The sequence below is a fragment of the Bos taurus genome, chromosome 9 (assembly GCF_002263795.3).
Source record: "Bos taurus isolate L1 Dominette 01449 registration number 42190680 breed Hereford chromosome 9, ARS-UCD2.0, whole genome shotgun sequence".
Lineage (NCBI taxonomy): Eukaryota > Metazoa > Chordata > Mammalia > Artiodactyla > Bovidae > Bos > Bos taurus.
The window spans coordinates 15,389,637-15,417,068 of NC_037336.1; the positions used below are offsets into that span (position 1 = coordinate 15,389,637).

Sequence of the window (27,432 nt, forward strand, 5' to 3'; positions counted from 1 at the left end):
TATTTTTAAAGATTTATATTTTTTTTCTCAAATATATTTCAAACTTTTCTAGCATGTAACAAGTTCAAGATTATATGGGCATATATTCTTACAAATGCATTTATTATTGTTTACATGATCCACACATGGGATTGGTAATGCGCTGTTTGCAAACCTCCATTTAGTTTGCAAAACGTTTTCATTTTTGTATTATCTTATTTAGTCCTTTCCCTGAGGAGCAGGAATCATTATCATTGCTATTTTATTGATGAGCAAATTGAGTCTCAGAGAGATTAAGTGACTTTACAGGTCACAGGCCTGGAACCTAGTTTCTCTTCACATTATTCACCTCAAATTAAATAAGTTTTAATATAATATCACACCTCTAGAGGGGCCTTCACACATTTTTTTTTAAATTTCTACAACTTGATTAATTACATTTGACCCACTGAAATCTGGAAAGAAAAAATAATCATCTTTCCTCTGCTTTTCTTCAAATTATCCCACTTGAGCTGGAGATCACAGAATATGGCACATTAGGTGAAACATTATTTTTAAGGCATTTGACAGTTCAGTGAAAGTGTCTGAGGTGATGATCTTTGGTTAGACTACTGTTTCAGTTTTATTTGTTGTTGCTGTTGTTTTTTGCTATTTTAAACTGCTTTATTAATTTCACAATATATAATGAACATCTCTCCACACCATAGGTGAAGCTGCTGCTGACAGAAACTTAACAGATTGGGTCAAAAACACAACAGTCAGTGAGAAGCCGGTAACAGGAAGCCCACAAGAACCAACACCAAAAGGTTTACAACAAAGGTCTGTCACGAACATGTAAGTTTAGGAAGCAGATGTCCCTCTATTAGCATCAGGCATCAAGGCATAAGGCGTAACTCATCATGATGGCCGTGGTGAGGCGGTCAGCACTAACTGCCCGCAGATTATGACTCAACTGCTTCTCCCAAAGCTTTTCCATTAGTTGCCTCACCTCCTTCCCAGTGCTTCCCATATTCTCCTCTCTCACCCTTGCCTGTGGCTCTGCAAGCCGCTGAGCCATGTCCCATCTATAATGCAGAAAGGGCTGCCTACCATGGCAGCACCTACGATTTCCTCTAGGCACACAGCTTCCAAAAGGAGGGCCCAAGGCTCTCCTTTGTTAGCGTCTTGCCCCCTTTCATTCTTGTTTTCAGTCTCCTCGTTGGCATTTTCCATGCCGAGATTTTTTATTGCTTGTTCCTCTTTGGACGCCACTGCTTCTGGGCCTATCCTTGCTGTCTCCTGGTCTTCCCCATCCTTGCTGCAAGAGTGACGCTTCCCCTCCTAGTCACCTCCCCCCGCCCCCGCAGCCCCAGCACATCCTACTCTTGGGGGCCGCCCCCAGCACACATACCCTCAGGGCCATCAGGAGCAGGGACTGAGAAGAGAGTGGATAACCAAGAGTTCTCTCAGCTTTAATTTTAAGACCACTATAACAATTCAGGAAAAACTAGGTGCAAGTTTAAATAAGAAAAACACTGCATAGAAATTTCCAGGATCTAGAATGATGAGATGTGTGTTGACCTGGTTAAGGAATTTTCTTTTAAAGCATCTATTGATAAATAAGAGACCATACCATTGTGTGTGGCTCAGTATGTTAGCAAATTTGGAAAACTCAGCAGTGGCCACAGGACTGGAAAAGGTCAGTTTTCATTCCAATCCCAAAGAAGGGCAATGCAGAAGAATGTACAAACTTACCACACAATTGCACTCATTTCACATGCTAGCAAAGTAATGCTCAAAATCCTTCAAGCTAGGCTTCAGCAGTATGTGAACCAAGAACTTCCAGGTATATAAGTTGGGTTTGGAAAAGGCAGAGGAACCAGAGATCAAATTGCCAACATTTGTTGGATCATGGAGAAAGCAAGGGAATTCCAGAAAAACATCTACTTCTGCTTTATTGACTACGCTAAAGCCTTTGACTGTGTGGATCACAACAAACTGTGGAAAATTCTTAGAGATGGGAATATCAGACTACCTTACCTATCTCCTGAGAAACCTGTATGTGGGTCAAGAAGCAACAGTTAGAAGCAGACGTGGAACAACTGATTGGTTCAAAAATTGGAAAGTAGTATGACAAGGCTGTATATTGTTACCCTGCTTATTTAACTTATATGTAGAGCACATCATGTGAAATGCCGGGCTGGATGAATCACACGCTGGAATCAAGATTGCCAAGAGAAATATCAACAATCTCAGATATGCAGATGATACCACTCTAATGACAGAAACGGTTTTTCCAGCAGTCATGTATAGATGTTACAGAAGGCTGTGTACCAAGGAATTGATATTTTTGAATTGTAGTGCTGGAGAAGGCTCTTGAGACTCCCTTGGACTGTAACGATATCAGATCTAAAGTCAATTCTAAGGAAAATCAATCCTGAATATTCATTGGAAGGACAGATTCTGAAGTTGAAGTTCCAATACTTTGGCCACCTGATACAAAGAGCTGATTCACAAAAGACTCTGATGTTGAGAAAGGTTAAAGGCAAAAGGAGCGAGGGGCGGCAGAGGATGAGATGGTTAGATAACATCACTGACTCAGTGGACATGAATTTGAGCAGACTCTGGGATACAGTGGAGGACAGAGGAGCCTGGCATGCTACAGTCCATGGGTTCGCACAGTCAGACATGCCTTAGTGACTGAATGACAACAGCATTAATAAATGAGGTTTTAGCTTTAATTATTGTCCTTTATATAGGAATTATTTCTAACATATATTAACCTACTTTCTTTCTAGAGAATATGTTCAGGAATGATGCTCAAAACATGATTTAATATTTTTTAAAGATTGTGCTTTTATAGTGATTACATCAAGCATATATTTTTCCTGATAAAGTATGGGAGATACAGGTGTTGATGGTATCTGAGGATTGGCTACATAATACCTGCAGGAAAAAAATCATAAGATGAGCTCTTTAGGGATCTGCTCATTCCCTGTATTTTAGTTCCCTATAAATTCTAGATGATCACCATTAATGCAAACGTGTTAATAACTAAAGCAAATCAAAATTTCTTTCAGAAGCTTTATGTAAATATCTCTTTTATTCTTTACATAATACTTGAGTACCTACTCATTCCTCCTTTGTAGGGTAAGGATAACAGCTGAACTTTCTGTATCAATCAGGTTTCTTTGTGGAAGACAACATAAATGAACTCTGGCTGTAACTTCCCTGATGGTCCAGTGGCTAAGACTCGTGCTTCCAATATAGAGGGTCCAGGTTCCATCTGTGGTCAAGGAACTAGGCCCCGCATGCCACAACTAAAGATCCCGCATGCAGCCAGATACATAAATAAATATTAAAAGGAGACTAAACCTTGGCTAACTTATCTGGAAAAAGGTTGTATTGGAAGAAAAATGGGATGGTGGAGAAGCCGCTGTGTACAATGGGCAGGGCCATGACCACTGGCACCGTCACAGCCAGACCCCGGTCGCCACAGTGACGCACACCACTGGGGGTTATCTCTGTATCTTTGCGGCACTCTGTCAGATTCCAAGTTCCAGGTGAGTGCATCCAATTGACGGAACCTGGGTCCCATGCCCTGACTGCTCCCTGGTTACCAGAGAGTGGTGACGAGGACGTGAGCCAAACTCAGCTTTCAAACTGCGAAGCAGGCCCTGTTCCCACCATGACTCAAAATTACGGATTCTCCGCAAATAGAATGGGAGGTTAGAAATTAGGCAGGTAAAAGGCTCACTGTATGACCTCACAAGACTGGGAAGACCTAGTGGGGGGATCCGTGTAAAGTGCTTGGCACAATGCTGGCACAAGGAGGCAGGTGATCAGTTTCAGCACTGTTATCATTATCAACTCAATGAGGCGGGCAATGCGCTCATCTCTAGGGATAAAACTGTAATAGGGCACATTTATAACCAAAAGGCTCAATTATTTTGGAAAGCTTTTATAGGCAGAAACAAATATAAAAACATAGTAATAATACCAATAAATAAGTGCTGCTGCTGCTACTGCTGCTAAGTCACTTCAGTCGTGTCCGACTCTGTGCGACCCCATAGACGGCAGCCCACCAGGCTTCCCCACCCTGGGATTCTCCAGGCAAGAATACTGGAGTGGGTTGCCATTTCCTTCTCCAATGCATGAAGGTGAAAATTGAAAGTGAAGTCGCTCAGTCGTGTCCTATTCTGAGTGACCCCATGGACTGCAGCCTACCAGGCTTCTCCATCCATGAGATTTTCCAGGCAAGAGTACTGGAGTGGAGTGCCATTGCTACAGTATAGTTATGACTTATACTATAAGTCATATACTGTGACTCATATACTGTGACTCATACCTATACTGGAAAAGAAGGGAAAGGAAAACAATTCTGCCCCAGTCAGAACAAAGAATAAAACAGACTGAGTTCTGAATCCTGAGAGCAGCATCATGAAAGGGCTTGGCATGTCTGAATTCCTGTGACTGGGGCAGGTTCAGGATTGTGAAGGATTCTGTGTATCACCGAAATGAGTGATTTCACTGATTACCAGGACTTGGTAAAGGGGGTGACCTAATCAGACCTGGGGGATGGGGTGACTCTTTAGGAGTTGTGAGAGAGTGGATGAGAGTGAGCAGAAGCAGTGTCACGAGTTTAGATGGGAGAAGATGACGGCCTGTTCTCAGGGAAGATGAAAAGTAAGACAGCAGCTTAGAGATACTGGGTCGACCAGAAAGTTCATTAAGGGTTTTCTGTAAGATATTATGGGATAAACTGAATGAACTTTTTGGCCAACCCAATAATTTAGTACATAGAATGAACTACATTCAGTGCCTCCCGCACGAGGAGTGAGGAATGGAAGGGATCCTGGGTGACTAAAAAAACCCTACAACTTCTTATGATGAGCGGATGGTCATGCTATCATTATAATGATAGGCAAGGGAATAATTTGAAGCAGTTGGGAGAGGAAAGAGAATGAGTTTCTGCGTGGTCTTTGGCTTGCCTCACATTAAAAGTTGGCATCAAAGAATGCAGCTGAAGCTATTAAATTGGCTATCAGTCAGAGAAGGTGGAAAGACTCAGTAGATACCTATAATATTGATTCCTATCAAAATGAAAGAACCAAATCACAAGATTTTGCATGTGATCTCAGAGGTAATTCTTGGAGACCCCATCTGTGATAGGAAGTCTGTGGATCTCAGTTTAGGAATCCATGGGATAGCACAAAGAGACTTGGGGAAGAGTCTTACAAATACTCAGTGAGTGAGAGCGAAGTTGAAATGTTTACAAACCTAAGTATGGAATACATTGTTAGGATGAGTTCTGGCAGCAGGTAAGATCCAGTTATATCCACTATGCTCAGCAACATATGCTGTTTCCTAGCGTTGCCTATTCTCTTGCTGTTTGTTTATCCGCGCGTCCCATTTATTTAATAACAATAGGCACTGTTAAATGAGATGTGAAGGCCATCATGTCTGGCACCAGGGACACAAAGACAAATTAAGGACACTACCCTGCTCTCAAGGAGCTTACAGTTCAGGTGGGCAGTACTTGTAAACAACTAAAGTACGGATGGGGAAGTGAGTGTTGGAAGACGTACATGCAATAGGTGCTAAGAGAGAGCATCATATTGCACCTCAGTTTTGAAATAAGGTTTTGAGGGAAAATTTCTTGGAGAGGACCAATAGGCTGTATTCTGAAGAATTAACTGTATTTAGTCTGGCAACACTTCAGTTTGTTCTGTACTGCAAGCATTTCAGAAGGGCTTGAATGTAAAGTACAAGAAATGGCAAAAGGCAGTGGGTGGAAATGAAACTAGACAAGTAAGCCCGGCTAAGACAGTAGTCTCAAAGGCCAGCAATTTTCAAGGAAGGTAACTCTGTGAGGAAGCTGTTAGGACAGCTTTATGGATTTTAGCACGGTGATAAACTAGGAAACAATGAAGAGGCATGCAAATTCAATGGAAAAAAAAAAGACAAAGGAGATCCCCACTATGCTAGTCAAACAAAAACAGTTGAAGGATCATATAAGACATCTTAAGGAGTTTGGGCTTCCCTCATAGCTCAGTCGGTAAAGAATCTGCCTGCAATGTAGGAGACCTGGGTTTGATTCCTGGGTCGGGAAGATCCCCTGGAGAAGGAAATGGCAACCCACTCCAGTATTCTTGGCTGGAGAATCCCATGGACAGGGGAGCCTGGTAGGCTACCATCCATGGGGCTGCAAGAGTTGGCACGACTTAGCGACTAAACCACCAAGGAGGTAGTGGAGTGCCGCCACAAGAGTTTACAGAGAGGAATACCTAATCAGGGTTTCATTTTATAAAATGTAAATCTGATGGTACTGTACAGACTGGATTAGGAGCAGACAAGATTGCAGTCTGGGAAATTGGTTTGGCGGCTAAAGCAGCATAAGACACGTGAACGGATGGTGGCCTGAAACAAGATAGCAGTTGTTAGGAAGAGGAACTGGATACACCAGAGAGGCAGGGCTGTTGTTAGTCACTAAGTCGAGTCAGACTCTTTGCGACCGTAGCCCACCAGACTCCTCTGTCAATACTGGAGTGGGTTGCCATTTCCTTCCCCAGGGAATATTCCCCATCAGGGATCAAACCCTCCTTTCCTGTATTGGGCGGAAGGATTCTTTACCTTTGAGGCACCGGGGAAGCCAGAGAAGCAGGGAGCTAGGGGCAAAGAGACAGTAATGAATTGCAAGTGGAGAAGGAAGGGGAGGGAGAGGGGGAGAGAGAAAAATCAAGTCCCTACTCATAGTGAGTTGTGTGTATGGGTTTCTATTGGTCTGTCAAAGCCTTTTACTCTTAAATCCAAAATGAAGTCAAAGCAGTGAACTGAAACCATCCACTCCTTTTCGTTTTGAAATCTAATTAAGTTTTACCTCCTGGCAATCTGGAATTAAATTTCTGAGATTGCTGTCAATTATTTCCTTTCTTGGTTTCTCTTCCTCTTTCTTACTTCCCTATTTTATTCTTAATATCTTATGTTTTAACTCTATGCTAAAATACCTCATCATAACTTAGCTTTCCCCCTAGAACTGTGGAACATCTAAATAACTGAAACTTGTCCCCATCACAATCTTGTAGATTTCCCAAAGCTTTCCCAAATTTGTCCTTGATCAGAATCTTGTAGGTTTCCCTTGCTACTTGGAATGTTTCCGGGTTAATGTTCACAGGGTAATTCTCTGTTGTGAGTACGATTAGCTTTTTTTTTTCCGCGGAGACTTACAGCATTATAGTCATCATATCATTTTCTTTAAAAAAAAAAAAAAGCTTTTTGTCGTAAAGGCAAAACATATTTTCATCATATTAAACTTTCGAATATGACTCACAGGTATGTCACTTGTACAAACAGTAAAACAAACAGATTATATCTGGGTTCTATTAAGTGTATACGGCGGTGGCAGAAGGGCAGAAGAAATGCAAAATTTCCATCTCAGACCCCCGTTCCCAAAAGCAGAACAGCAAGTCTGTTGCACGGGGAGGTGACCACTCTCGTTGGGCAGCTCAGCCCGGGGCTGCGGGGGAGTCCGCCTCCCCCCGCCTCCGCCAAGCGGCCCGGTTCCCCCCAACCCCCCCCTCCCCACCCCGTCCTCTCCACAACTCAGGGTCTTCGCCCTGTCCCCGAACGACTTTCTCCGTCCGGGAACTGATTCCTGCTGCAGCCGGACTGCACCGTCCCTGCACCCACAGTCCGCAGGGGGCTCTGCAGTCGCCGGGAACCACAGCCCCGTGAACCAGGCGGTTTCGCGGGGGCAGGAACTAGGGCTCCCGGCCAGGCAAGGGGCGGCTCCTCCGGGAGCAGCCGAGCGCCCACCAGGTCCGGGAGGCTCGGCGCCGCGGGCTGGAGCTGAGGGGCGGGGCGGCCCTGAGCCGAGCGCGCCTCCTCCCGGCGCGCCCCCGCTTTTGGCGCGCGCGCCCTCCTCCCGGTGCGCGACCCCCTCTCCCGGTGCGCGCCCACCCCGCGCGCGCCCCTCCTCCTGGAGTGCGCCCCCTTCCCCGCGCGCGCCCCTCCTCCCTGAGCGCGCCCCCCCGCCCTCCTCCCGGCGCGCGCCCCCTTCTCCCGGTGTGCGCGCCCCCTCTCCCGGCGCGCGTCCCCCTCCCTGGCGCGCGCCTCCCCTCCCGGCGCGCGCGCCCGCTCCGCCCGCCGGGCCCGCGGCCTCCCCGCCCCCTCGGGCGCTCCGTAGCCGTGACGTGCGCGCGGCGGGGCCAGGGACTCGGCAGGGCGCCGGCCGGCGGGTGGAGACGGACCCGGGATCTGTCCGAGCAGGAAGCGAGCCGGAGACCGGTCGCCGCCGCCGCCGCCGCCGCCCCGTCCTGGTGCCGGCACTCGCCGTCGCTGTCTCTTCGCCCTCGTCAGCCCCGCACCCCACCCACCAGCCTTACCGGCGACAGGTAGCCCCGCCGCCGCGCACCTGCCCTCGCGTCCGCATCGGTGAGTGTCCGGGGCGCCCGCGCCTCGCCCTCTGCTGCCTCGCTGTCCGAGCCCGGCCTCGCTTCGAGGCCTCCGCCCGCCGCCCGGGGTCGAAGAGCCGGCTCGGTTCTTCTCCCGAGGACGCCGAGGGTGAAGCAGGTAATGAGTGGGCCCGGGCGGCGGCTGTTCCCGGGAGCTCAGGGCTGGGTCTCATTTCCACAGGACAATGAGAGTCTCCTTTCATGGGTTTATCATCACTAAGATACCTTTGTGTATCATCTCTGGCTCCCAGGTTGAAACAGAGCACTCAGGTGTCCAACTCAGACCTGGGCGCTCCGTGACAGTTTTCTCTTTCGTCCACGAGCTTAAAATTCAGTGCAAAAAGAGTGCTTTTTGTTCTGTGAGAATCAGCTGCTATTACTATTAATCATATAGGAGCCCGGATTGGGACTATTTAAAGTTGCATTTTTAGTCTTCGGTTAGTCTAGTGTTTTGGGTATGTTAATTTATGTATCTGCTACTGAACAAGAGCTTTTCATATTTGTTAGTTTCCAAAACTCTTTAAAACGATTAAAATTGCTCAAGCTCTGGGATAAGGAAGTAGTTTGAGAGGGTTATTGTTACTCGAGCATCCGTATCAGAAATATTTCCATATAGTTCTAGAAAAAGTGTTACATTTTATCTGGAGTGAAGTTTGTAGTGGAGGAATGCTTAAATCCTAATCTACAGATCTAAGGAGCTAGGAACACTGCCCCAATTTAATAGGCTCCTGTTCCTGCTAAGTAAGTTTTCCTGGTTGGTGTGCTCTGACCGTGTAGAGGCAATATAGCTAAGTATCGTCAGGGTTTGAGAGTTTTAAAAAGTGTTATTCTTAAGATTTAGCTGAACACTGTTCACACCATAAAATGTGAATCTTGAACTTGGTCATGGTACAAAGGTTGGCAGCAAAAGGACGTTTCTCTACAAATTAACTAAACTTCTTAGATTCCTTGGCTTGTGGTTTGCCATTGGAAATTGTTTACTGAAAAAATTACCTTGGTGTCTTTTATTATTAATTTTAGTAACACCACAACTTGGTCTATAGCCAGAGCTTGAAACAAAGCAACCTTTTAAAATAACTCATTGACTTTTAAATATCCAGCTTAATTACTTGCATAGTGGTAAACGAAAGTTATTTTAGTCTTATGCACATTTGCCCAGTCGCACTTGTATGTTCTGTGTGACATGCTATTTATTGTTGGCTTTTAAGTTACATTTTAGTGTTCAAAAACTGACTTTAAGAGGGAGTAATGGAAGTGGTGAGCAACTTCAAGAAAAGATGATGATTAAAAACTCTCTATATAATATTTTAAACTATGTATAATATATATATTTTTCATTAGTGCCTGGAAACATGGACAAGAAAAATGTAATAAGCTGTTGCAGAATTTAATGTAAATCCATGCAAAGTCTTAAAAATATCCTAAGTCGTAACCCGTGGACTTAATCTGAAATGGATTTTTTCCTCTGTTTATGTTTGTGTGATCAAGTTTTAAAATAACAGTGGCCAGGAAATCTGAGAGAAGCTGAGGCCGTTTTCTCATCCTGTTGTGACTTTGCCTGGAGACTGTGGTAGATTATGTAGTCCATTGTTTAGATAACCCGGCTATCTCCGGGTTCTCAAATACAACTTTCTTTTTTTTTTCATTAATTAATTTTTATTGCAGTATAATTGCTTACAGTGTTGTGTTACCCTCTGCTGTACAGCAAAGTGAACCAGTCATACATATACATATACCCCCTCTCTGGTGGATTTTCCCTCCCATTTAGGACATCACAGTGCTTTAAGGAGAGTTCCCTATTCTGCACAGTATGTTCCCATCAGTTGTCTCTTTTATACATGGTATCAATTGCGGAGATGCGTCAGTCCCAATCTCCCAATAAAACGCAGCTTTTTAAATAACATTTTAAAGAAATGACCATGAGGTTTGAATAAATATAAGCACCCCAGACTTTTTTTTTAAGAAAATTTTACAGTCTGCTGATAATCGAAGTACCATGTCTGTTACGTCAAATGTCAGTTTTACAAAGATATTTAACTCTTGTGAATTTTTTATTTCTATATATTAAAACATTTTAAGTAAAAGATTGAAAAAAAGTATGATAACTGTAATAAATTCCATACAGTTTATCTGTGATCCTTATGAGATATTTGGTATTAGTATAATTGGTCACTGGCTCTTTAGTAGGATAAAATTGTCATTTATTAGGCACCTGTCGTGAGCAGAACAGTGAGGAACTTGAGCTACAAAATAATTTTCAAGGTTGGTGGTCTTGTGTGTGCTCTGGTGCTCAGTTGTGTCCGACTCTTTGTGATCCTATGGGCTGTAGCCCACCAGGCTCCTCTGTCCATGGAATATTTCAGGCAAGAATAGTGGAGCAGGTTGCCACTTCCTACCGAGGGGATCTTCCTGACCCAGGGATCGAACCTGCATCTCTTGAGTCTCCTGCATTGGCAGGCAGATTCTTTACACTAGCACCACCTGTCCTAACTTGTCCCTTGAGGAAATTTAGGCTCAGAGATTAAATATTTGCTCAAGGTAATGAGGTCCTGTCAATTCCTGAGAGATTCTGGATTCACACTCTAGTCCTCTGACCGTGAAACCTCAGACCTTTCCACCAGAGCAGGTCACCTTGATCTCAGGTGCATTTGGTAGACTGTTCTGGTAAACCTGCAGAACTGGTATTGTGCTAAAGAATGTAACTGCAGATTTGAAGGAGGTATAGAGGCGTGATGTTGAGAAAGGCTGGACATGGCCTGTGGAACTAATTTTGAATTCTGTTTCTTCATTCTTAGGTAGACAGCCTTAAACAATGATATGATGTTGCTTTATCATTTTGGGGGTAAATTTCAGAATATTACACGTATTGTGCACTTTTAATTTTGGTGGGTTATAGGAACTAGAATCAGACTGTAATGTAGCACTGGTTTTCATTGTAGCTAAAATGAATAGCATAATATTCTTGGTTAGAACTTAAAAATGAGGTAGACTATTGCCCATAAATACAGTAGTTGCCTTTTAAATAATACATAATTAACTGTGTAATACTAAGGGGGGAAATGGTTTTTAGATCATGATTAAATGGTGACCTGTTCGATTAGAACAGTTTTTTTAATGGCCTGTGTTTATTTCAGGACTGTCCCTTGAGCTATAATAGACATAAAGAACAAAAATGAGCACACAAAGTCCACCTTCTGTAGCAAATGAGTCATTTCGGCAGTAGAATGTGGTTGAGTAAATGAGCAGAAAAATGGTAGGAAGGCGGAGTTGGGTGACTTCTGTTACAGGTGTTTATTTGTTTTAAACTGCGGGGAATTTCACATCTGGAAGATACTCAAATTCAACTGTAAATACAAAACCATCATCCAAGGGCTAAGTGTAAATTATTAATGGATGATCTGTAACACATCTGCTTTTGTGTGTGTATGTGTGTGTGTGTGTGGATAATCAAGAACTAACTAAAGCTTAATAAGCTTAATTCTGTTTTTGATAATAAGCTTAATTCTGTTTTTGAGGCATATATAATGTTAAGAGGAACCAGGACTGTCTGCATTTAAAATATTTACACTTTTATTTGACACATTTAGTGGACTGTTAATAATCTTAAAATATAACTATTAGGATATCTTCCTAATTATGGTGTTCAAAGATGAATCTTTTTTTTTTTTCTTATTGAGTAGTGTAAGAATGATACAAAATCACTGCAGATGGTGACTGCAGCCATGAAATTAAAAGACGCTTACTCTTTGGAAGGAAAGTTATGACCAACCTAGATAGTATATTCAAAAGCAGAGACATTACTTTGCCAACAAAGGTCCGACTAGTCAAGGCTATGGTTTTTCCTGTGGTCATGTATGGATGTGAGAGTTGGACTGTGAAGAAACCTGAGTGCCGAAGAATTAATGCTTTTGAACTGTGGTGTTGGAGAAGACTCTTGAGAGTCCCTTGGACTGCAAGGAGATCCAACCAGTCCATTCTGAAGGAGATCAGCCCTGGGATTTCTTTGGAAGGAATGATGCTAAAGCTGAAACTCCAGTACTTTGGCCACCTCATGCGAAGAGTTGACTCATTGGAAAAGACTCTGATGCTGGGAGGGATTGGGGGCAGGAGGAGAAGGGGACGACAGAGGATGAGATGGCTGGATGGCATCACTGACTCGATGGACGTGAGTCTGAGTGAACTCTGGGAGTCAGTGATGGACAGGGAGGCCTGGGGTGCTGCGATTCATGGGGTCGCAAAGAGTCGGACACGACTGAGTGACTGAACTGAACTGAACTGAAGAATGATACGGTGGTTTGAGAAATGACCACAAGTCTGCAAGAGTTCTCCCTGTGAGTACTGAAGCGTGGGAAGTCAAACCGGAAGAACAGATCCGGCTAGAAACCTTGCTAGTGTCAGAGAGAGGGGGAAGGCCTTTTCTATTCACAAAGCAGGCCTCCAGTGAAACCAAAATACCTAGGCACATTCCTCGGGTGATATTCACATGCCTGCCAAGTGATGTGCACAAAGCCAGGCGGTGCTCCCGCAGAACCACAGGCATCGCTCATGTACCTTACGTCACTTGTTCTTTTATTTGAAGGTAACCTGCCGCTTAACCTGTACAGGTAAGGTATTCGATATCGCAGATTTAAAATACTTCTATTCTAAAGGTGCTTTATGGATCAGCACCTTTTCCAACCAGTATTTACTGAGGGTCCATTGTGTCTAAATACAGTTGTTAATGGGCACTGGTTCTTCCCTGTCCTGGCAGATCTTTGGATTTAGGGTACAGAAAGCATGGCACAGATGTGAAAAGAAAGATAATCAGAAGCATCCACTTAAAACCTGAAGACGCTTACGTCAGAAGTGAACACCTTACACGTGGGGTGCTTTCCCGTTTTGGAATTCATTTATGTACTTTTGGTCCTAGAGAAACTTGATTAAGTAGATGTGGTAAGTTTATTCCTAATCTGCAGATGAGAAAATGGAGACCAAAAAAAAAAAAAAGTATTGGGTTGGCCAAAACGTTCATTCTGGTGTTTCCTAGCATCTTATGGGAAAACCTGAACTAAACCTAATGGCCACTGCAGTGCTTTGTTCAAGGCCGCATGGGAGGCTGCTTAGGAGCATCCCTGAGAATTGGACCTTCTGCCCTCATATTCCCATAGATCCGCCCTCCTCCAGGTCTCTTAGCTCTTAGGTGTTAGTTGGGGTTAACCTTTCAGTCAGTCAGTTCAGTCGCTCAGTCGTGTCGGACTCTTTCGACCCCATGGACTGCAGCACTCCAGGCTTCCCTGTCCATCGCCAACTCCCTGGTGAATTTACTCAAACTCATGTCCATCAAGTCTGTGATAACATCCAACCATCTCATCCTCTGTCGTCCCCTTCCCCCCTGCCTTCAGTCTTTCCCAGCATCGGGGTCTTTTCCAATGAGTCAGTTCTTCTCATCAACCTCTCAGCAGTGACTTATTTCATTTTATGGATTTAAGTCAGATGGGTCAGAAAATTCTGAATAATCAGGGTCACTAAAGTGATAATTATTAAATATGTACTTTTACACATTGTTTTTCCTTTTTCTTCCTTTTTTTTTTTTTTTTAAATGTAAGGTGGAAGACGAGCATGATGCATTATTATGGAACTACTCTAACATTTTAACATTTTCAGTAGATTAATGGAGTCATGTTGATAGTTATCTAGTTGTAGAGTTTTTAAGAGAAAACTGCAATTAGTTTTAAAAAAGGAGAAAAGTATTCTGGGGAAATTTTGAAAATAAATTTTATGACTTGGCACATTGGTACTGATCTGATGGTTATCTTGCTTTTGTAAAGACTCATAATGAGCTGTAAGGTGTGACTCTGTTGGTATGTATATGCCTTCATTCATTCCACAAATATTTGAGTGTCTATCACGTGGAGGCATGGTTCTAAGTGTCGATAAGGTGATACATTAAAACCAAGTCCTCGTACTGAATGACATTTTATTGTTGTTTTGAATTAAGTTAATTATAGACTCTTCATTCTAGTATGTGATTAACAGGGCTGACCCTAAAGTTGGGAAATACTTGTCAAAGTGGTGCAATTTGAGGGCTACTGAAAGCCTCATTTGCTCTAAAATATTCTATTCTTGGCCTTCAGTCCCCTGAGTCACAGCCCTGTTACCAGTCGACTTTTGGTAAATACTAATATGTTCCACCTTTTTTCACAGTTTCAGGAAACAAGGCTGAGAGAAAAGTAAAGGGAGAAGAGTGGGTTGGCAAAGTATAATTTTAATGGCAGCTATTGTTTATTGAGCGCTTGCCGTGTGTAGGTACTGTCAGACGAGTGCTGTGTGTACCTTAGCTCAGTTAATCACTGGGTTGCTTCAGTGCCCTTGGCATTGTGACTTGTGTCTTGGGAAACAGAGACACAGGCATGTTAAACTGGCTCGAGCTCCCAGCCAGTACTGGGAGAAGCTGGGACTGAACCCCTTGCCGTCTTCAGTGTGTGGTCGCAGCCGCTCACGTGGCGAGAGTCGACAGACTTGCGTCGTGCCGCCCACAAATCATGGCACAGCGCGCAGGGGGAAGGGCTTGGTGAGTGAGGGGTGGGCACGGAGGGTCAGGAGAGCTTGTTGGGCGAGTGGGGGGAGTTGGGGGAGGCAGGGTGGGCTGCCGTCTATGGGGTCACACAGAGTCGGACACGACTGAAGCGACTTAGCAGCAGCAGCAGCAGGGACAAGGTGGGTTTTTGTTGTTGTTGTTTGCCTTATTGTTGACCCCTGACCCGCTTCATTCCAGCCCCCAGGCTCCAGAGTTGCATTTGTGAAAAGGGCTTGCTTATCCAGCCCCAAAGTGGGAAGGCAGGCAGAGGGGAGGGCATCCGGGTTTTGCTTCTTGTTACCAGGGTCACACGGCTTCGCTTCTCTGGGCTTCAGTTTGTCAGATGGAGGCTACAGTATTACCTAGCTGGTGTGGTTCTCATGAGGACTGGATTAGATACTAATACAGCGAAAGCACATAGCTAGGGTACAGTATTATTGTTACCGAGTTGGGGTTTTCCCCATGTTTAACGTGGAATGTTCATCCAAAAGGAAAAACAAGCTATGTATTGGAGATTCAGGTGAAATCTTGAAGGGTTGACCTGTTTTAAACAGGTGCACACCACAATTATCTGGGGAACTAGTAAAAACACGTCAGAGAGGTGTGGGTGGGATGTGAGCAATGGCATTTTAATAAGCTTCTCAGTTGATTTATTTGTGCACCAAAATTTGAGAACCACTGGTTGACACCTTTTCTTCATCCTCTGCTTTGGGAGGGTGTTGGCAATAACACCAAAACATTGCTTGGATTAACCAGGCAGCATGTGGTAGAAGGAAGTGAAATATCGGTTACCAGAATCTCTCCATTGATTGTTTTTTTCATTTAAGCTTATTTGGAGCTCACAGCATTTATCTTGAGAGGACAATGCAGTGTTAAATTTCACACGTTAATTGTAGAGAGTATTTCAGCTTATTAACCAGTTTCATTTGGAAGGGAGCTGGTCATGTTTAATTTTTAAATGACTATACAAATAGTAGTGGAGCTTCCCAGATGGAGCTGGTGGTAGAGAATCCACCTGCCAGTGCAGGAGCCATAAAATACTCGGGTTCAGTCCCTGGATCGGGAAGATCCCCTGGAGAAGGAAATGGCAACCCACTCCAGTCTTCTTGCCTGGGGAATCCCATGGACAGAGAAGGCTGGTGGGCTACAGTCCTTGGGGCCACAAAGAGTCAGATACGACTGAGCGCACATGTGTGTACACACACACACACACACACACACACACACACACACAGCAGTATTATATAAATAATCCTCATTTAAATCTTAAGACCTTTTTAAACTTTTTAGCTGGATTTCTTTAGATAATGCACTGTTTCTGAATAACCACTCTTGGGCTTATTAGCTACAGCAGGTGAGGTCCCAGCAGGAAGAGATTCCATCCTGGATGGTGCCAGCGAAGAGACTGCAGGGCTTAGAAGCAAACATGGAGTGGGGAGGTACCCAGGGGATAGCAGTGGTGAGAAGCCCTCAGTTCTCCAGAGATCCTGGGAGTAGAGAGCTGGCCTCGAGGAGGAGAAGGGCGGGTGGGAGCCCAGGCTTCAAGGCAGGGAGCAGGGACGTTCCCGGGGCTCTCGGCATCCTCTGTCTTCTGGGTCTTGGCCAGTGGCTTCTGTTATCAGGCAGCTGGGGAGACCAGTTATCATGGCTCTGAGTAGGGAGCCTTGGGCAGGAGTGGAGCAGAAGAGGGAAGGGGGTGCAGTGGAATGACTCAGGCATCAATTGGAAACTTTGGGATTCTGTTGCATTGCCTTGGTGCATTTTAAATAATTTCTAGTTTTGTGATGCGTCTGCAAAGTACTTGAGACTACCTGTCTTTTACATGCTTTTTTAGAAAATACTTCCTCATTTAATCAAACAATTAGGAAATTTAATGACCCATATAGCCTGATGAAAAACATAATTTAGGCAGGTTAACATATAGCACTTTAATTCATGTGTTGTTATGCCTTAGTAAGTCTTTCTGAAATTTTCTTCATTGGGTAGTCTTGGTTTGATAGAATGAATGTTTTTCATTAAAAAAAAATCTTTTACTGATTAAGCTTAAAATATTTTGGTAAGATAAGTCCTTTGCCTTCTGGAATTTATACTTCCTATTCACTTGGACTGATAGCAGGAACACCAGAATACAGTTCATAGAAGTAGGACTATTATGAAATAATTGTTCTTCTTCCCCAAGTCCTTTTAAAGACACATTAAATTTCTGTATGAATCTGTCACAGTGTACTGTTATACAGCTGCCTTCTGCTAATGCCAACTTTACCTAGTTAATCTGAATTGTGGCTAAAAGTTTAAACCTCTGGTCTTCACTTTGGATAGATTCCTGAAGATTACTAAAGAAAAAGATTTCTCGCCTTAAAGAGGTGGCGTGAAGATCGCTAGTTTATGAGCATTACTCGAGACAAGGCAATTAGAATAATTTACATTTCCCCTCTTACCGGTTCCAGGGGAAAGAGTCCAAGATTTTATTCAGATTAAGCAGCAGCTAGACTGGGTCTTATTCACAGCTTCCAAAAAAAGACCAAATTAATCAGTAACCAACACCTAGGTATGAAACTTTAACATACAAATAAACGATACGTCTATGTAAATGTTAAAACTGGGAGGGGGGTTTGGAAAGGGAACAAATAAGTTTCTCAGCTTGTCTTTAAAAGAGTATGGTGGAAAAAATAAACAGGTTTGGAGTAAACAAAATCACACCTGTGCTTGAAAATCATATATTTAGATTTTTTTTTCCTGTAAGTGAGCCTTTTTCTGAAAGGAACGAGTTCAAACTTTTGTGAAATCTTCTGAAAGCATATTGTTTATTTTGATTTGATGCTGATAGAATTAGTATCCCGCAGGAAAGGATCGAGGCTGTTGGCTTTTCCTTGTTATGCTCTTTGAATTTCCTTGATTTGAGGATTGAGTTATTCCAGAGAGAACTTTTCTCCCTTTCCTTGTTATTTTTTTTCTAAAATTAGATGAAACAGCTGTGTTTTGGTTTGTGGGCATGATTTGCTGTCTGTTATCCTTTTGGTATTTTGGGGAAGAACAAAGTATGCATGTGTGTGTGTGTTGCGAGGGAATGAATTACTTTCTCTGTGTTTCTGGCCTGTCATTATTGAGTTGAAGATGAGAAGAGCAAGATGATTTATGTATCTGTTGTGCTTGAGGCTGCAAACAGAACTGTGACTTGTGTTGGCTGTCCAGATGATGGAGAAAACTATTTTAAAGTGTAAAAATAGTTGTTTTGTATCCACCTGCTAATGAGGAGGTTTGTATTAGTTTGGAGATTCCCAGGGGTGCTAGTCCTGAAGAATCTGCCTGTCAGTGCAGGAGAGGCGGGAGACTCCAGTTTGGTTCCTGGATTGGGAAGATCCCCTGGAGGAGGAAATGGCAACTTGTTCCAGTTTTGTTGCCTGGGAAATTTCCATGGACAGAGAAGAAAGATTTTGTATCAGATGTGGTGGCGAGGGGGAGGGGAGGAAGAGAATTGAATGAATTTGAGCATATGACCAGATTCACTTCAGATGGTTTTTTGGCCAACCCAGTAAGTCAAAGAATAAAATTTGAGTCAGAATTTTGTATTTTATAGAGATAGATTCTACTGATGAGTTTGACTGATGAGTTTGCTTTTGAAAGGGGGGTGGGTGTACAGCGTAAATTAGGAATTTATAAACCAGTTGTTTGCTATGATGATTTTCACGAGTTATTAGCATAAATGGAGATAGCTTGACAGCTGCGTGGAATGTCAGTGTGTCAGAAAGTGGGCTGTTTATTAACAGTGTGCCTCTGAAACTGGCCCAGAATCTCATGCACTTTGGTCCTATTCTCTGCGATCCCGCTGTTTGGCAACAACATTGACCTAGACTATTTTCGGGACCTACAGACACCTGAGTACTTGAGCATGCTTGAGCAGTCAAAGACAGCAGTGTCTCATGATGGTGATTGAAGGAGTGGGCCCAGAATGACTCTCCAAGAGTACAGTTCTGGTAGCTCCTGAGGGCCAGTGACGTGCCCCCACTTTGCGAGCCCTATAGTCCTTTCCTCATTAATTCTAATGTGGGCCCTGTGAGGTGGCTCTTCTCACCTCCTTTTGTAGCTGAGAAAACCGAGGTCTAGCAACTTGCCTAGGTGACCCTGTAGTGGGGGCAGGGCTGAAGGCGTCTTCAGGGGGTCTGTCCCGTTTAGAATGTTAGTTTCCTCTTTTGTGTGTTCTTTTAAAGACTTGAAGCTTTGAGGATTAAGCCACTGTGTCCTTCTCTGTCTAAACGAGGGTGATAACATCCTGACCCTTAGGCAGCAGCGGCGTGGTTTCTCGTCCAGGGCGGATAGGTCCTCTGCGATGCGCTCTGGTGTCCCTGCCCACTAATTCCTGTTGTTCACAGGGCCGCGGCCTCTCGGACTGATGACCGGGGAGACCTTGTGGGCGTGTAGAGGCTAAACCATTCTAGATGACGTTTTAAATTCCTTAACCACTACCCCTTTCACTTACCTTATTAGTCTGCTTTAAACAAATGTATTGCTGTCAAGTTTTGTATAAGTTAAATAACTAAATTGTAATTTTTTGTTATCCTTGGAAAGCTGCTTGTTTAAAGGATCCCAATAAGTGACTTCTTTTGTAAAGGGAAGAATCCTTTTGTAAAACAAATGATTGTTTTCTAGATTATACTAATAAGTCTGGGTCTTTCACATACGACCTTTGTATAAACACAGACCCGGCTAAACAAACATTTCATATGAATATGCCTAAATTGAGTTTGACTTCATACTGTGCTTGATACTGTTAATAAAAAGGGATTGAAAAAATGGGTTTATTAAGTGCTGTTTGTTGTATTTGTACTAAAATGTACTTTAGTAGGCTTATCAAGACGAAGAATAATGTTTTTTAAGCAGTGGGTTGAGGTTAAATATATAGCACAACAGTAAATTCTTTTTGTGTCATAAAAATTTATTAGGTAAATGTTAGTGTTCTGTTTAAATGCCAAAGTAAGTGTTTTACATGAGTCTGAAATACATCCTCTAAAAATAACAGATAAAGTTTAGAGTGAGAGTTTATGAAACAGTTGTTATGGTTGAAAAGCGGACAGACTGTTGGTTTGGAATACACAGTTTCATGCAGTCCTTAGTAAAATATTTATTTCCTGTACCTAATACCTTGTTAATGAGGCCGTGAACCCAGTTCCATTGTAATCTGTGTTCTCTCCCTGAACACTCAACAGAGACTGCTCTGTAACCTCCTAGTTAATAGATCCAGTGGCCTCATTTAGATCGTTCTTCTTTTCCAACCTCTTTCAGCTGCTGCTGCTGCTAAGTCTTCCTTGAACTCTTCCTTCTCAGCTCCTGTGCTCTTGCACTCTCCCAGATCTCCAACGTTTGCAGTCTAGTTTTTGCTGCTTGATTTTCTCTGCCCATGCCTTTACTGTTCATGTCTCATAAAATCCTGTGCTTGGCACTTTGCTCTACTCGCGCTGTTCTTATTTTTGATAATTATATCAGCTCTCATTTCATGCCGCTTTCCTCTCAGATTGCTTTCTGTGTTATCTTGAGCACCTTTCCAGACTGATGCTCCACAGACATCTTCATGAACTATAGAAATCATCCCTGAACGTATCGTCTTCACAGACACCTTCCCATTTCACATATTTCCTCCCAGAACACCTCCAGGCAGAAGCTGCTTTTCCCCCCGTTTCCCTTACGATCCCCTCCTTAAGCTAGTGGTTCACGCTCAGAACTTCACTCACCTTTCCTCACGTCACTCCTCACACTCTGTGAAGGTCGGCCATCGCTTTCCTGCCCGGGGCCAGGTGCAGCCTCACGCCTGCTCTCCTGCACGGCTCCCTGCATTTGGCCTTTACCCTCGGCGTATGGGCTGCCCTGTGCATTGCCTTTAGAGTTCTCTTTCAGAGTAGACATCTGACTGTAATGATCTCTTCCTCAGTGAGAGTCCCTGTTTACCGCTTTAATACATTGGCAAGTCCAGACGTTTATTGTGGGATTTGACACTCTTTGTGGACTGATCTCTTGGCCCGCTTTTCACCTGCGCATTCGTCACTCTTTGGCCATTGTCCTGTGCCCAGGCCCCATCGACCTGCTCCCCAGACACATCCCGGTTCTCGAATCTCCCTATTCCACTTCAAACAGGCCTTTGTCTGGAATACTTGCCTTTAGTCAGGCTTACCCATCTCTCAGAACCTGCTTGAATTAAATCTTTGAAAGTAGCTTTCCCCAGTTTAGTGTTTTGGAAGCATGCCTGTATTATAGTATTCATCACTGGTGATATAATATATGTGTATCTTCTTTCATGCTCCACTTCTCTTCCTAGATGGTGAATGACTCAAGTGTGTGAACTGCCAGCAAATGATTTGGCGAGGTTTTATTTAGATCAGCAGATCTTGGGTCTTAGGACTCCTTTATACTCTTTAATTATTGAGGACTCTGTAAAGATTTTGCTTATCTGTTTAGTTATATTTACTGATGTTTGCTGTATTAGAAATTTTAAAAATACTTAATCTGTTTAAAAATAAAAATTTATGCATTTTAGCAGAAATGACATGTTTTATGAAAAACAGTTATTTTCCAAAACACCAATTAGTGAAAGAGTGCTACTATTTTACACTTTTGTAAAACTCCTTAATGTCTGACAATAGAAGATAGCTCGATTGTCATATCTGCTCATGATTTGGTTTGTTGCATTATTTTGCTTTTTTTTTTTGGTTGAACTTTGGATGAAGAAAATCTGGCATCCTACAGATATCTTATTGGGGAAGGAAGTATTAATTTGACCTTGTCAGTAAATTGTGTACATATGCTTCAGTCATTCATCACAACTAAGATCAGATCAGTCGCTCAGTCGTGTCCGACTCTTTGCGACCCCATGAATCGCAGCACTCCAGGCCTCCCTGTCCATCACCAACTCCCCGAGTTCACTCAGGCTCACGTCCATCGAGTCAGTGATGCCATCCAGCCATCTCAGCCTGTGTCGTCCACTTCTCCTCTTGCCCCCAATCCCTCCCAGCATCAGAGTCTTTTCCAATGAGTCAACTCTTCGCATGAGGTGGCCAAAGGACTGGAGTTTCAGCTTTAGCATCATTCCTTCCAAAGAAATCCCAGGGCTGATCTCCTTCAGAATGGACTGGTTGGATCTCCTTGCAGTCCAAGGGACTCTCAAGAGTCTTCTCCAACACCACAGTTCAAAAGCATCAATTTTTCGGCGCTCAGCCTTCTTCACAGTCCAACTCTCACATCCATACACGACCACTGGAAAAACCATAGCCTTGACTAGACGAACCTTTGTTGGCAAAGTAATGTCTCTGCTTTTGAATATGCTATCTAGGTTGGTCATAACTTTCCTTCCAAAGAGTAAGCGTCTTTTAATTTCATGGCTGCAGTCACCATCTGTAGTGATTTTGGAGCCCAGAAAAATAAAGTCTGACACTGTTTCCACTGTTTCCCCATCTATTTCCTATGAAGTGATGGGACCAGATGCCATGATCTTTGTTTTCTGAATGTTGAGCTTTAAGCCAACTTTTTCACTCTCCACTTTGACTTTCATCAAGAGGCTTTTGAGTTCCTCTTCACTTTCTGCCATAAGGGTGGTGTCATCTGCATATCGAGGTTATTGATATTTCTCCCGGCAGTCTTGATTCCAGCTTGTGTTTCTTCCAGTCCAGCGTTTCTCATGATGTACTCTGCATAGAAGTTAAATTAACAGGGTAACAATATACAGCCTTGACGAACTCCTTTTCCTATTTGGAACCAGTCTGTTGTTCCATGTCCAGTTCTAACTGTTGCTTCCTGACCTGCATACAGATTTCTCAAGAGGCAGATCAGGTGGTCTGGTATTCCCATCTCTTTCAGAATTTTCCACAGTTCATTGTGATCCACACAGTCAAAGGCTTTGGCATAATCAATAAAGCATAAATAGATGCTTTTCTGGAACTCTCTTGCTTTTTCCATGATCCAGCAGATGTTGGCAATTTGATCTCTGGTTCCTCTGCCTTTTCTAAAACCAGCTTGAACATCAGGAAGTTCACGGTTCACATATTGCTGAAGCCTGGCTTGGAGAATTTTGAGCATTAGTTTACTAGCGTGTGAGATGAGTGCAATTGTGCGGTAGTTTGAGCATTCTTTGGCATTGCCTTTCTTTGGGATTGACCTTTTCCAGTCCTGTGGCCACTGCTGAGTTTTCCAAATTTGCTGGCATATTGAGTACAGCACTTTCACAGCATCATCTTTCAGGATTTGGAATAGCTCACCTGGAATTCCATCACCTCCACTAGCTTTGTTCATAGTGATGCTTTCTAAGGCCCACTTGACTTCACATTCCAGGATGTCTGGCTCTAGGTCAGTGATCACACCATCGTGATTATCTGGGTCATGAAGATCTTTTTTGTACAGTTCTTCTGTGTATTCTTGCCATCTCTTCTTAATATCTTCTGCTTCTGTTAGGTCCATATCATTTGTGTCCTTTATTGAGCCCATCTTTGCATGAAATGTTCCTTTGGTATCTCTGATTTTCTTGAAGAGATCTCTAGTCTTTCCCATTCTGTTGTTTTCCTCTATTTCTTTGCATTGATTGCTGAAGAAGGCTTTCTTATCTCTTGTTGCTATTCTTTGGAATTCTGCATTCAGATGTTTATATCTTTCCTTTTCTCCTAAATGGTAATTTCTTAAAGTCCCAAGTGAAATTCTAAACCATATCAGTAAATTTTTTGTATCTTGTGACATTAAAATTTGTTATTCAGTTTTGCACTTTAAATGGGTCTTCTCCTTGTATGTGATTTCATAATATAATGTAATGGTCATTTGGAACATACTATTTCCCTGAGTTATGCAGACCTTCAAAATATATGTAATCTCATCAAAAAAGTCAAGTGTTTATACTTCTCCAGGATAAGTTGTTTTATGTTCAAGGTGACACATACAGGTTTTCCCAGATTCTGTTTTCATTTGAATTGTATCATTGTTAAGAAATACTGTGAGTTGCTTTCCTTGATGTGACAGGCTTCACTCAGAAAAACAAAACTTGTTTACCAAAAACTCAAGTTTGAGTTTGTTAGTCAAGGTTTGTTAGTCATTCTTTCCAGTGAAAATAGCGTTTCATGAAAAAACATCAGTTCCTGAAGACGCTAACTCAGACACTCTTGTGAATGTTTTCCTTGGGGCAACACTGTACTTTGTTTTAGGGTGGAAGTAATTTGTGCACCATCCCCGTGTATATGACAGATTTATATTTGAGGATCAAAATGTCATAAAGTTGGGGCTTCTCTGGTGGCTCAGTGGTAAAGAATCTACCTGTCAATGTAGGAGATGAAGGTTTGATCCCTGGGTGGGGAAGCTCCCCTGGAGAAGGAGATGGCAACACACTCGAGTATTCTTACCTGGAGAATCCCATGGAAGAGGGGTCTGGCAGGCTACGGGCCACAGGGTCACAAAAGAGTCAGAGTGACTTGACAACAACAGCAACAACTTTGGAGGTATTATTTTTTTATTGAAATATAGTTGATTTACAATATTGTATTACTGTTGCACAGCAAAGTGATTCAGTTATATATATACACTGCTGCTGCTAAGTCGCTTCAGTCATGTCCGACTCCGTGTGACCTCAGAGACGGCAGCCCACCCGTCTCTGTGATTCTCCAGGCAAGAACACTGGAGTGGGTTGCCATTTCCTTCTCCAATGCTTGAAAGTGAAAAGTGAAAGTGAAGTCGCCCAGTCGTGTCCGACCCTCAGCGACCCCATGGACTGCAGCCTACCAGGCTCCTCCGTCCATGGGATTTTCCAGGCAGGAGTACTGGAGTGGGGTGCCATTGCCTTCTCACATACATATATTCTTTTCCATTGTGGTTTATCGTAAGATACTGAATATAGTTCCCAGTGTTAAACAGTAGGACCTTGTTTATCCATTCTGTGTATGAAAGCTTGTATCCGCTAACCCCAGCCTCCCCTCCATCCCTCCCCCAGCTCCCTCCCCATTGGCAGCCTCCTGTCTGTCCTGTGTGTCTGTGAATCTGTTTCATAGATGGGCTCAGATGGGTTAGTTTGTGTCATATTTTAGATTCCACATGTTAGTGATGTCATGTGGTATTTGTTTTTGTCTTTCTGACTTACTTCCTTGGTATGATAATCTCTAGTTTCACATCAGAGGTTAAATGAGGCAGCCTCCTTTTTACTGTGGCAGCCGTGACCGTTAGTACGGTTTGGTTCCCCTGCCTTGATTCTAGCTAAAGTGGTAGAAGTTTTACCCATCATTGGTTCTGCATTATTAGGGCAAATGCCTTAGTATCACTTTGAAAGTTGTTTTGCTGTGTTGACTGCGAGGGTCTCAGAATCTCCAGCAGTCCTTTGGCCACACTTGGAGAACTGCTGGTCTGGATCATTGCCCACTGGAGTTGTGTGTTCAGGTTTTCTGTAGACCTGACGTGGAGATGCCTGGAGAGTTAGAATTAGACATTCAGTTCAGTTCAGTTGCTCAGTCATGTCTGACTCCTTGCGACCCCATGGACCTCAGCACGCCAGGCCTCCCTGTCCATCACCAACTCCCAGAGTTTACTCAAACTCATGTCCTTTGAGTCAGTGGTGCCATCCAACCATCTCATCCTCTGTCGTTCCCTTCCCCTCCAGCCTTCAGTCTTTCCTAGCATCAGACGTTACCTTCAAGTTAATTTAATTCATACTCCTTGTCAAGAAGTTGAGGAATTGCAGCACTATTTACAGTAGCTAGGACGTGGAAGTAGTCTAAATGTCCATCCACAGAGGAATGGATAAAGAAGATGTGGCACATGTATACCGTGGAATATTACTCAGCTAAACAAGGAATGATACTGGGTCATTTTTAGTGATGTGGCTGGACCTAGAGTCTGTCATACAGAGTGAAGTAAGTCAGAAAGGGAAAAACATGTGTCATGTATTCATACATATATGTGGGATCTAGAAAAATAGTACAGCTGAACCTCTCTGCAAAGCAGAAAGAGACACAGATGTAGAGGACAAATGTGTGGACACCAAGGGAGTCGGGGAGGTGGTAAACTGGGAGAGTGGGATGGACGAATGTGCGCTGCCACGTGTGAAATGCATAGCTAGTGGGAACCTGGTGTGTGGCTCAGGGAGCTCAGCTCAGCGCTCTGTGGCCATCTAGAGGGGTGGGGTGGAAGTTGGGGGGGTGCATGAGGGGTAGGGGTGGGCTGGGGACTCCTCCAAGGGGGAGGGCATATACGTAAAGATACAGCTGCCTCACGTCACTGTACAGTAGATACTAACACAACATTGTGAAGCAACTATGCTGCTACTGCTGCTGAGTCGCTTCAGTCGTGTCCGACTCTGTGTGACCCCACAGACGGCAGCCCACCAGGCTTCCCTGTCCCTGGGATTCTCCAGGCAAGAACACTGGAGTGGGTTGCCATTGCCTTCTCTAGTGCATGAAAGTGAAAAGTGAAAGTGAAGTCGCTCAGTTGTGCCGACTCTTAGCAACCCCATGGACTGTAGCCTGCCAGGCTCATCCGTCCATGGGGTTTTCCAGGCAAGAGTACCGGAGTGGGGTGCCATTGCCTTCTCCCTTTTTTTCAGCTAGTTGGCTATGAAATGGCTTGCTGTGATCAGATGGAAGATTGGGTGAAAAATTAAGATAATTCAGCAATTAATGTCTAATTACTACTAAGAGAAACCTCTATATACCTTAGTAAAAATGAGTATCATCAGCTTAACATTTGAGATGGTGCAGGATATGATTATATAGAAAATCGAAAAATAATTGAGCATCTTTTGGAGTGTATTTCTTTTAAAAATAATTTTACTGTGGAAGGTTTTAAGCGTATTCAGAAAAGAGCGTGTGCACCACTTTGTACCACTCAGATTCAGCAATTAACAGCTCATTGTTAATCTTATTTTACTTTTTAAAAAAAAAAATGATGTATCATCTAGAAGCACTTCAGTTTGTAGGAGAGAATATTTCTTCACACTTCGTACTTAGAGGAATTGATATCTAAAATAAGTCTGAATTCACCTCTCAGGGGCTTTTTCCTAGCCTAACCAACAAAGCCAGAAACAAACCCTCCTCTTTATACCCTGTCATCTCTGTGTTCTTCTGCTTTCTCTTTCCCTTACGAGCAAATTCTCTGCACGCTGTTTTCTGTTCTTCTTCTGTTCACCCTTTTACTCACTGCAGTGTTATTTCTGCTTCAACTGCTCCCAGATCGCCATTGCCCTTCCCGTTTGCAAATCCACCCGCTTACTTTCAGTTGTCAGCCTCTTCTGAACCAGCTGATGATGAGGACAGCGTCTTCTTTTTCAGACTTCTTTCTCCTTTGGTAACGTACTGTCTCCCAGGGTGCTCCCTTTCTGTCTACTCTTCCCAACTGTCCCTTTCTTTTTCATTCATCCTTTAAAATGCCTTGTTTCTGGCCTCAATCCTGTTCTCTTTTACTTAATACTAGTGATTCTCTATTCTGTCAGACGTGGGACCCCCTTTTCAAAACAATTGT

The 27,432-nt window shown here is 43.3% G+C and overlaps 1 protein-coding gene and 1 pseudogene across 11 annotated transcripts in view; one reads left to right on the plus strand and one right to left on the minus strand.

The window, feature by feature from the left end:
* Nucleotides 1-334: 334 nt before the first annotated feature.
* LOC100295848 (protein BEX1-like) lies at nt 335-3,531 on the minus strand (annotated as a pseudogene).
* A 4,635-nt stretch (nt 3,532-8,166) lies between these two features.
* MYO6 (myosin VI) overlaps nt 8,167-27,432 on the plus strand; it is a 158,830-nt gene continuing 139,564 nt past the window's right edge. For 10 of the 11 annotated variants that reach the window (XM_005210674.5, XM_005210676.5, XM_005210678.5 and 7 more), the window contains exon 1: nt 8,167-8,391. The gene's annotated coding sequence lies outside the window, so the exon portion shown is untranslated. Of the gene's footprint in view, nt 8,530-27,432 lie in introns of all 11 variants that reach the window. The other variant, XM_015472774.3, reaches the window with a different exon arrangement.